At 40.7% G+C, this 12,005-nt stretch overlaps 1 protein-coding gene across 4 annotated transcripts in view; it reads left to right on the top strand.

Annotated features, from left to right (window-relative positions):
* The first annotated feature begins 3,886 nt into the window (after positions 1-3,886).
* The window catches only part of LOC125750898 (galactose-3-O-sulfotransferase 3-like), a 29,495-nt gene continuing 21,376 nt past the window's right edge, over positions 3,887-12,005 (top strand). For 3 of the 4 annotated variants that reach the window (XM_049029253.1, XM_049029254.1, XM_049029251.1), the window contains exon 1: positions 3,887-4,199. The gene's annotated coding sequence lies outside the window, so the exon portion shown is untranslated. The remainder of the gene's footprint in view (positions 4,200-12,005) is intronic. The other variant, XM_049029250.1, reaches the window with a different exon arrangement.

The following is a 12,005-nucleotide window of genomic DNA, read 5'->3' as shown; positions in this document are numbered from 1 at the left end:
TGTTTCAAAACAAGCAAACTGATGCATGGCCCCTTTATCTATCTGATTGGTGTGTAATTCTTTGTGTTTCTAACTGGGCAATTCCACAGCGGCGACGTAGTGAGACTGGAGGTTGGTGTGATTTTCTGAGCAGGGGCAGGAATACCTCCCTATGCCTCTGTCAAGGTTTCGGTGCCCACAGCTGGATGTGCTGGTGCAAACACTCCAGCAACAGCATCTTTACAAATGCATGGAGAGCCAGTTCTTACAAGGTGCTAGGGAAGAGTGGGTACCCCTTCCATGTATATACGCAGAGATCCCCAGGGTCTGGCTGTCCTCTCGTGGCTTCTTCCGGTGGCTTCCGGCTGAATCACTGCTCCCATGCCCCCATCAGAGTGGAGTAATCCTACTGCTTGTCAGGGGGCAGGTTGAGGAAGACTTGGAGCGCTTTCTTGTCCAGCACCAGGTGCACTGCCATCTCTGCATCACTCCATATCTTGTGCTGACCCTCTAGACATGCTTCTGCAAGATTAGGCTCCAGGGGCTGCACGCTAGCTTCAATGGGGTCTTTGCTTCTCCCACCTCTCATCAGTTTGCCCAGCTGCAGGGCTCCGGCTGACATGGGCGGCATGATAGGCGGAGCACGATAGATCCGTCAGGCTGCCCTGGGCAAGGCACCATGCTCGGCTGGCAGGTCTTCCCTCTCGCTGCTGCTTTGTCTTAAAAGTCTGCAGATCAAGCATCCCACTCCAGACACCAGTTTACTCAGATCAATGCAGTGAATCGTGTTTAATAAAACATACAGGCATGAAAGCGAGCAGTTAAGTTTTATTAATATTGTACTGCTAGAGATAACTAGTAGTGGCACAAAAGGGAAGCCAAAAGTTTACTCAATAAACACATTCATGTTAACCGCTATGCAGGCACAAGAACACCATAGTAAAACATTACGTTCAGCACTTACAGCACAACGAGATAAGATTTACTGTTTACAACATAAATACACGAATACACATGAATTTACAGTGACAGTGTAGAGCAAGGCATGCGAGTATGCAAATAGCTTAAGTCTCTTATGCCTGGCCCTGCACGTCAAAATGCATTATCTACTGCAGTTTTTTCTTGATTGCTATGGCACATTTCTCGAATGACAATTAACATTTGCAAAACAAGTGTAACTCCCACACCATAATGTCACTACTGCACAGCAGAATGTCATTTCCAATTCTTTCACACAAATCTCCAAATGTTTCACTACATGAATGCAAATGTTCTTGTGCAATTGTCATCATTTGACATCATTTCAGTTGCTTCGGGCTTGTTGGTCAAAAGAGATTATGTAGATCCCACTTTAATAATTTAGCACCGAAAACTATACAGTATATATATATGTGGTCATTGTGTAAGCCAGCGCATGCAATACAATTCACCAGACTTTAGAAAATGTTTCTAAAATATATTCCATAAAGATTTTGGTTGCCGCAGTACATGATTCCATTTTGTTGTTCTTATATTGCCATTTTGCTGTTTTTGTGTTATGCCATGCGGCTTTTGTGTTCCCTATTGTACAGTGTCTTGAGATTTTAAGAAAGTACATGCACATGCGAGTTCTTTCTCTTGTCAGTGAACCTTACATATTGTAATGCCGAACCTTGTAACATTGAAGCTGCTGTCTTTAACGTGAATTTTTCACGACCTTTATGTGACGTTTTTACAAGTTTAAGACTACAAACCAGTTGTTTTAACTTATTATGTTTCACAAAATTGCATGTTGTAAATGATCTTAAAATAATATGGATTGTATTGGCTGAAAATAGAACATTTTATGTAACATATTAAGCTTTGCACTAAAAACACTTGCGTAATTCACATGCAACTTACATGTTCTCCATCAAAACCTAGATATCATATAAAAAAAAACGTGATTCCTCTAACCAGTTTGTCATGCCTTTCTTTGTTCCAAGATCATACATATATTTGTTTCATCTTCCAAAAAATACAAGCCTGTTACCATTTTAAAAATGTAATTAATCAAGATTAGTATGTTTTAATATGTATTATGTAATATGTTGGAAATACAAATTGCTTAGGGAAAGAAGCTGTTCTTGAACCTAGTGCTCTGTATTCTGGTTCTGCAGAGCCTCCTACTAGAACATAGGACTGATGAGTTTGTGTTTGGGGTGGCTAGGGTTCTGGATTATAGACTGAACATTGTTACCACAGCAAGTAAGGTGCAGATGGTCGATGGAGAGTAGTTCAGTTCAGATTCAGTAAAATTTATTTTGTGGGGCGAGGTATAGTAGGTAGCGTTGTCACTGGCTCTGTGGTTCAGCGCCCGGGGAGCAGTGCTTGGGGGCGGTTCCTTGCTCAGTGGTACCTCAGTGGTGCCTTGCTGGTCGGGGATTCGAAGCTGTAATCTTTCAATTAAAATTGCACTTCCCTAACCATTAAGCCACCACTGCCCAATTATAACCAAATATTGATTCAATATACACTAATTGAAAATTAAATCAATGGAGAAAGAAGTTGCCTATGAAGGGTTGAGACAACGTTGAATCCTTATCACAAATGGTTGATTTTCCAACTTTGGATAGATGGCCTTTTCAACAAGAAAGATCAATGCTAAATCAACACTGAAGATCAATGTTGTTTCAACTTCTTTGTCTGATATGGTATCAATGTCATTTCAACATACTTGCTATCTGGGACATAATTTCAACATTAATTCACTTGTGAAGCAATTATAACCCAATATTGATTCAATATACACTAATTCAACATTGAATCAATGGAACTTGAGGAGGTGGTAGTAACCAAGCAGATGTCTTGGCCCTGCCTCCTCTACTTGCTTGGACCCTCCTCCTCTACAATCTGATTGGTTATCTCCTTGAACCAATCATTTTTTTTGTTCTGCTTTCAGAACATTTTTGCATAAGCAAAACTCCCATGACCCACAAGCACAAGGAACTGCTGTTGTACTGCATCTTACAGTTAGCTGTACTACACAGGTCCATTGCAGTGTTTTCTGGTTTACAAATATGGCTTGCCTTATTTTTTGTTCATAACTGTTCCTTAGCTTTTTTTTTTTTTAATGCAGTTCTTAAGCACCATGTATAGTTAGTGCTCTTTGGGGCTTACATTTTTGCTTTATGTGTAATTTTTGACAGAGACATTTGCCCTTGACATCTGTGTATAGATTTGTTTATTTTTTTTGTTTAAGGTTTTTGGGATTGTTATGTTTGAATTTGGGATTTGTGTGTATAGTTTTGTAAAATTGTGGTATACTGAGAAATGTGTAACCAACTTTGAAAAACTAATATTGCATACGCAGATAAACAACAATACATAGAAATATCAGTAGAGGATCATTTATTTATTGCATTATAGTGCAAAGGGTATTATCGACTTACAGTCAGCCATTGCTATGCATATTAATATATCACGCAGTGTATTTCTTTGGGCTTGTGAAAAATCTGGTGTGTGTGTGTGTGTGTGTGTGTGTGTGTGTGTGTGTGTGTGTGTGTGTGTGTGTGTGTGTGTGTGTGTGTGTATTACGTTTATATTACATTGAGGGCATCAAATTTTCCCCACAATGTGATAAAAAACCTGTTATTTTGACGTTGTGGGAACAACGTGGGAATTTTTCAGATCGCCACAAAGATCGGTGAACGTAATCAAAAAACTGAAAATGGCAAAAGTGACTTATTTTGTTTGGATATGGCTGGTTAGGGGTTAAGGTCATCATGTTCTGATTAGAGTTTTCCCCATAGGAATGAATGAAGAGTAATGGACAGGAGAGAAACCTGTGTGTGTGTGTGTGTGTGTGTGTGTGTGAGAGAGAGAGAGAGAGAGAGAGAGAGAGAGAGAGAGAGAGTGAGAGAGAGGGTTGGGGGGCGGATACGCGTGCGCGCGCAGTCCATTTGAAGAAAAGCGGGCTGGAGATGTTCTCTCCCCTGCGCTCGCGCTTACGGGTTCTCGTGTCGACGATGACAGACGCGGCCTCAGGACTGCGGCAGCAGCGGCGTGGAGCGCTGTCACAGTGATGGCGGTGACGGTGTTCTCGAAACGGCCCTGCGTCCGAGAAGCCGTTCACCCTCAAAGCTCCGCTACCTACCTTGTGACTGAAACCTTACTCGGGAACAGGAGGCGACCTTACTGTCGCTACAAAAAGCGGCCAACAAGAACGGTCCTCTCTAGGTTTGCGTCGTGAGGTGACAGAGGTGAGGATGACATGTTGTGTTGTTAACTGCCGTTTTAGCCCAGACATGCCATGCAATTGAATTATACTGTTAGGACAATCGATTTGCGGCTGTTTTGTTCATGTTATTATTAATATACCTCCTCTACATTGCTTGTGTAAAATGACAGCGATTTAACATCGTGATTTCATTGATGGCATTATTTACTGAAATACCTTGCTTTTAAATGATGTATAGAGTCTTGCACCCGGTTTACAGCAAAATAACAAGATAAATAAATGACAATACATACTATTGCTTTCTTCGTCGACTAAATTGTACTTCCAATAATTAATGTTGTTTTTCAGCTAAAAATAATGTTTACTCCATTTGCAAGCTCGGTAATGTCAGTTTATCACCAAGAGCACTTTTGTTTTCAAAGCAGTAACATTCTAAGTATTAATTGAATCATTGCGGAATTGCAATGTTAATAATTGCATAACATGACAGTCATTCACTTATCCATTAAAAGGCAGTCCTAGAGAATGGTGAGAAAACAGGGTTAAGTACAAATAAAATTTCGATAAATTATTCTGTTTTTTTTTTTTTTTGAGCCTGTCTACCAATGGCTATAATATAAATTAGATAAACTCGTCTACTAAGTAACCTTAAAGGAATTTGATTTAAAAAAGTAGCGGTATTTCACAGATTGAAAACGTAAGTAGCAACTGTATTGTTTCTGTTGCAGTTTACCGTTTAAACTCTGCAGCAGGAATTATTTATGTTACTTGTGCACCATAACTACATTTACCATCACCTAAGAAGTTTTCCTACTTAAACGGGCTTCTGCGTAATGTTAACAGTGATCAACTCAAATAGGGAATCTGTTATTGCAGATGTAAGATACTGTGTATTTCAGAATGGTATCATGAAAATATGACCATGAAACTGAAAATCTTATGCATTAACAGCATTGACGTGCCCAGACTTTTTGAGGTGCAGGTGCTCGAACAGGGGGTGTAGTTGGCTGGTACTTTTTGCTGGCCAAGAGGTAAATTTTCATGATTCGGCGGCGGGTAGTCCCCCTCGGCGAGTTATTATTTTTTTTTGGTTCATTTGTTAGATCATCCGTTATTGAAAAAGGGCCCTTAGAGCATCAAAGGGAGGGTGGGGGACACTTTCGTTTGTTCTGTGGAAAGGGGCAGGTGCAAAGGAACCCCTGCATATGCCCGATTAATAGCAATAAAAAGGAGAGTCCAAAAAGGAAGAGATGAAAAGGATAACCAAATACTTTGGAAAGGCTGACTGTCGCATGGTCTACATAGCTTAAATTATGCAGTGCAATGTCCTCTTCCTTTGTTGTGAAATGTTTATTTTCCGCGCTGATGTAGTGAGATCTGTTTTATAGTAGAAGCATGTAATGCTATTATAGGGCTGTGTGTAAGCTTCATGAGTTAGTGACCTGTCATGTCTGGGAGGTTATGGGATGTGCTAGAATAATGGTACCTATACTGGGCCCTTGAGCAAGGCTGTTTGCCCCAATTCCTACAGGAATTCTGACTGACCTGCTCTATGATCCTCACATGTGTCATTTTGAACAAGCAAGTAAATGCTGGTACAAATATGGAGATTACTGCTAAAGCCTAGTTCAATATTCAGTATTCCACATGCACTTTGGGTTGGGGATGGTTGTCTGCACAGCAGCCTTTGTTCGTACTACATTTGGCTGTGGATGCAGGTGGTTGCAGTCGGTGCATGCATGCAGCAGTGATAATCCACCAGACCAGGAAAGGGCAGATGTATTGCAACAAACACAAATACAAGCAGTGTAGTGAAATGGGTAAACTTTTATGAACAGTTTTAAAATTATTAGCCAAGACTTGGCCCTTATTATGGTAATAAGTCATACCACAGTATGTTGCGATCCTTACGACAAAATTAACTGGGACTAATTTTGCAGACATCAATCTGTTGATGGAGCCTGTGATTATTCATTCCAGATCAAGAGTGATGGCAGTTCAGAAGTGCAGCATTTGAGTGGACCCCTTGTGCTTTGATTTAGCCAAAATGGCAGGGCATGGTGGCTTAAATCTGTGGAAGTCCAGTGGCTGTAGAGCTAGCATTATACAAATTGTATCACTGTAAGACGGCAAGCCATACCTAATATTAAGTTCATGCTGTAAAATTAATTGGAGGTTTATGGTTTGTCACCATATTTTATGTAGAAAAACAAGATAACAGTTTTAAAATGTTACACAGACTTTTTAGCCTAAAATTGAATTCACAACCTAATACAGATGTCCTAAAACATTTTTGCCTGTCGTTCCTTTTCACAATCTGTGACTTTTTACATCACCATAGGCAGGTTGGCTCAGGTTAGTGAGAACACCGTATCACATAGTAGGGTAGAAGAGTGTACTTGTCTCCAGAAAGTCATGGGGTTCAACTCTGTGGCCAGAAGAGTAAACATATCACCACTGACTATGGCCCTTAACCTTAGCTGTTCCTGGGATGATGGCTGACCCTGTTCTCTATTCCCAAGCTGTCCTTGCTTGTACAATACTTTGAACAAATTTGACTGCTAATAACGGTGAATAAAATGTGCAATTCGCAGGTACATGCATCCATGCATATGTGTAATATTTATGGTGCAAAAATATGTATATATAACCATCCCCATCTCTCCCTCTCTCTCTCTGTCTCTCTCTCTCTCTCTCTTTCTCTCTCTCACACACACACACACACACATTTACATACATACTGTATATATACAGTCTCCCCTCAAAATTTGTGGTTCAAGTTACTTGGAAATTTGTCATGAGCAATTAAATGGGAATAATTTTGGAGCTCGCTGAAAGAAGAATCTCACAGATAAGATGTAAGCCAAAAATAACAGTACTGGAAATTATTTGGATCACCTGGAATCATGTAATATATAAATGTTAATGTTATTTTTTTTCTCCGGTAGTGTAAGTGCATAGTATATCTTTAAAAAGTTATTTTTGTTAATAAAAAGAACTGTGAGATCTACGCATCTTGGCTTGGGTACGGCACACAGTTTTGTCTTGGCATCCAGCCTCACTCATTGTCTTTGCGAAAACAGAATTTCACATTTCATGCAGTAACTTTTAAACTTTTCAGTAACATATATTTTGAACTTGTAATAATGTGCCCAAGTATTAATATGTGAATTTTCCCAGTCGGGGGGATCTTCTTCACCTAAACCTCGTGAATGTGAAGGGGTGACTGTACACCAATAAGCCAAAACATTATGACCCATATGAAGCGAATAATGTTGACTATCTCATAAAACAGTGCATGTCAAGGACAGGGACATATTGGTAACCTAACATTTAATACTCATAGCCAACGAGTTGCATGCAGAAGAAATGGTGCAGGATAAAGACCTACTGTAAGTGACACTGATTTTAGATTCAACAGAAGGGCTACCATGGTACAAATCACAGATAATTTTAATGATGGTCACAGGAGTAATGTGTCGCGACACACTGTGTATCGAGCCCTGATTCAATAGTGTATACTATAGGGCTGTAATGGTACATGCATTTGTTGTGTACCATTTGGTACATTATTTTTGGTTCAGTACGCATAATGAAATGAATTAATACATTTATTGACAAGGGCAGAACCTAAATTCACAAGTAGATGTTCAAAACTGAAAACATTATGCTAATTGTGGCTGTGAGGTGGGTACGGCTTGTTGGTTCACAGTCAGTCGTAATTGGCAGTTTGGGAACATTTTGATTTTGCAATAAATTACTCCAGCACTGGAGAGAGCGTAGTTGATAAGATCAAGAGTATTTGTCTGCTCTGTTATACTGTACTTGCTAGAAACATATACAACATGCTAATTCATTTGAGGCTAAAACATTTGAGTGTGTGTATGACCGGAGTAAGGCAGAAACAGCCCCTGCAAATTGGTCTTTTCATGGCATCTAAGGTGCTTTTGCCAGAATATTCAGACTGTTCAAATAATAATAATTACGGCTTTAGGGGTGTTTAGTACAACAGATATGTGACAATACTTTGTGAATGAAATCAGAATTGATATTGTATTTATGTCATTGTGGTTATGATGTTATGTTTTTGATCATTTATGGTTTTATTTTACATTTCATTTTAGAATGTGTACATAAGCATGTTTTAGGTTTTGTTGTTCAGACAGGTTGATACATCTACTATACAGAAAATCAAGGTTTATACCCAATCACGAATTTTGTGTCATAATACCCATAATATATATCGGTACCTTTAAAATTTTGGCAGTAAAATTCACTGAATAGATATTCAATAACAATATAAAGTTTACCATTGCTTTGGCAGGACCGTTGCATGCTCTCCCTGCTTTCAGACTCACACCGATAGTGTGGCATGTTTGTGAGAAAATTTAACAGAAATGAGTATGGAGGAAAGCTGGTCTATAAAAGGCATTTGTCTTGGCTGCCATAGAGACTTCATTTAGTAAAAGCAAGTTGTCTGCACTTCTTTAAGTCAGCAACAACTTCGTTGACAGACTCTATTGGTAGCCGGGGCATCAGAGGAACATGGACACCCTGGCAGATTCGGGGGGCCCAGCACTTGAAAGGGGCCCTTGGATACATAAAATCATATGAAACATTTTGTCAGGGTGTCCAGATTTTTTCATGGTGCACAGAATTTCTAGATATGACCCTAATTGGTAGATAATGAGTATATTTGAACCCACTTCTTGTTTTATAAAGAAAAAAAAATCACATTTTAATATTTGAAATTTTTATATTATTGTTGCAGTCCTAATCTCTCACTATGTATGTATGTACACTTGTGTGTGTGTGTGTGTGTGTGTTTGTATATATACATAGTCTCTTTAAGATAAGTTATACATTATTTTAGAAATTAGAGTTTAAAATGCATCATTTTAAAAGACCCCTGTACACAAAATTGCAAGTCCCACAGCACTTGAAGGAAGCTGAGTCACACATCCTACATTTCAGAACATAATGTGACCACCAGGGAGAACCTTGGAGTACTCACAACTGTTCTGCGATTCTGACTGTTGGCTGATGCTTTCAGACTTTAAACAACAAGAAAATAAAATCACTACTAGCAAAAACTGATTTACATAGTTTTGACATTGCCATTGATTACTTAGTTGCAACTATAAAGAACTTGCATCAAGCATATTGTGAAGGTTTAGTTAGGACCTATAATAACAGAAATTCAGGCACTGTCAATTTACACATCAAAGATTACGGGTTCCAGGCTGGATGGTGTGTACGTAATAGGTATACGCTTAAAGTATCTTTATAAAATATTTTATGAAACAATTTTTCTTCAGCATTAATTGTGTTTAAAGGATATTCGGGTATTAATATTATTGTGCTGACATTGACAGCGCTTTTGTTAAAATTTAAAACGTGGAAATAGCATTCCCTTAATGTTACAGTAAGAACATTATCTTCTAAGAACTTATGAGAAGAACTTCACATAACATTGGCTAAAGTTTTGGGAATGTTCTCTGTCAGCCGGAGCAGTCAGTTTCATTTCATTCAGGAAAGTTGTGGATATTTTGGAAAAATTGCCAGCTCTTGCAAATATTGCAGCATTTGCTTGATTTTACATCAACTTCTGCAATTGCAAGAATCCAGGAGGAACTTGCAAATTAGTTTATTGTGGCAGGTCTGTGAGTCATTTTAAATGGAAGTTGCTGTTGGCTTAATACTAACAGGGCTGAAGACAGGGAAGCAAACAATGTACACAACAATTATGGTTGCATGCTAATGAAACAGACACATTCCAGGGCAAACAAACAGTTACGACATTTAGTATGAACATAAACACGTGAATACATATATTAATTTACACTATTTAGAGATACCAATGGTGCAGTGCAAAACATGCTCTTAACTGCATAATTAGTCCTGCTTGACTGTGGCATCACATTTATGTCAGCCAGTCGTGGACAGTGGGTGGGACCAGAACAAACAGAAGTCTGTTGCAAAAATAAGTCAAAATGGATTTCTAAAATAATGTTGCGTCAGTTTCATTTGATGTACATGGCACTATACCTAGAGCAGGCCTTCATTATTTTTAAACTTGGTTTGTGTTTCTTGGGTAAATTGTAGATACTGCACCTTTTCATTAATAATCCGCGTAAGAAAAGAGATTTAACTATACATGTAGTATCAGTTACTTACATTTGTCAGGCAAACAGATCACTCGCGGAAGGCAAAAGAGGGTTGATCCCCAGTCACGGCTTTATTCACAGCACCGAGGTGCAATACAGGCAGGAATGGTAGGAATCCTGGGATGAGGAATGGAACAAGGCAGGCGGATCGAGCTGGCTGGAATAAGGCAGGCGGGTCGGGGTCAGGGGTAAACAAAGAATAAGAGAAACGCTCGGTGAGTTGCGTGAGAATCAACAATACCTCGCACTGTATGCAAGTTGCAGGGCTCTTTTAAGGAGCATGGCACAGGTGCAGTTAATCTCTGCTGGTAAGCTGGTCAGCTCACTGGATGGGTGTGACAGCAAGCCCCCCTTACCCGGTGGCTGCCTCCTGGAGGCCTAGGAGGGTGCCAGACCTGCATCACTAGGTCCGGGTCAAGGACGTCAGCTGCCGACACCCAGACTTGTTCTTCACAAGTCTTTAGGGCCTTAGCCCTCCCAATCCATCAGCTATTGCAGGCCCCGGATGGCATAGGCCTGTCCGTCATCCAGAGGAACAGGGGGAGACATCGCCTCACCTTCCCTCGCCAGGTGAGCCGTGCTGTACCGGATTGGCCTGAGAAGGTATACATCACACGGGAAATCCAGTACATCTGAGACAGCTGACTGAGCTCACTTGGCGGAGAATATGGAAGGGCTCTACATAGCGAGGTGTCAGCTTGCAGCATCCTAGGAAGGTGGAGGTTTTTCGTGGACAGCCACACTTGGTGTCTGGGTGGGAGCGAGTCAGTCTGTACCTTTTGCTTTCAGAAATCTGCAGTTGGCGATGGGCTTGTCTCCATACTGTGCGGGTTTGCCTGAACAAGTCTTCCACAGCAGGGACAGATCCAAAAGGTGATTCCCCATTCCCCTAGGATTCATATTGCTCTGGGATAGCGATTGGGATGCCGGGAGCCTGCTGCGGGGGCGAGGGTGGGAGAGGGGCAGCCACCATGGCACCCTGCTGCAGTTGACCGACCAGCTTGGTGAACTGGTTGATCTGATCTCATCCTGTAGCTGACACAGAACACTCAAAGAAGAAAAAAGAGAGTTGATCCCCAGGCAGGACTTTATTCACAGCACTGGAGTGCAATACAGGCAGGACAAAGGTCGGAAGCTGGATCACAGGGCCAGGGGTCAGGCAGCCAGGGTCGTCACGCAGACAGACAGGACACGTCATAGGAAGGGAAGGCGCATGGCAAGAATCCTGGGATGAGGAATAGCTGACGGAAAGAAGGCAGGCAGATCAAGTGAACTGGAATAAGGCAGGTCGGGGTCAGGGCTACACAAAGAACAAGAGACCGCTCAGTGAGTTGCATGAGAATCAACTACTCCTCACACTGTGTGTGAGTTGGTGGGCTCTTTTAAGCAGTGAGGCAGAGGTGCAGTTAATTCCCACCGATCAGCCGGCCGGCTCACAGGGTGGGCGTGGCAACATTGAGATCTTACTGGAGGACAGAGCCCTTTGTTGCCTGTGGAATCAGATAAGATAAGACTTTATTTTAATTTAATTGCTGCGATCAACAAACAATGAAATTACAATGGGAATCCCTGATTAATCAAGTCCGAGGCATGGTATCAACAACAATAAGGTGGACTCGTCACAAACAATAACAAATAAAGTGCAATAATGAAAAATGACA

Source organism: Brienomyrus brachyistius, chromosome 10 (genome assembly GCF_023856365.1).
Source record: "Brienomyrus brachyistius isolate T26 chromosome 10, BBRACH_0.4, whole genome shotgun sequence".
Taxonomy (NCBI): Eukaryota; Metazoa; Chordata; class Actinopteri; order Osteoglossiformes; family Mormyridae; genus Brienomyrus; species Brienomyrus brachyistius.
The sequence above is the reverse complement of the archived record's forward strand: the minus strand, read 5'-3'. Positions and strand labels throughout refer to the sequence as shown.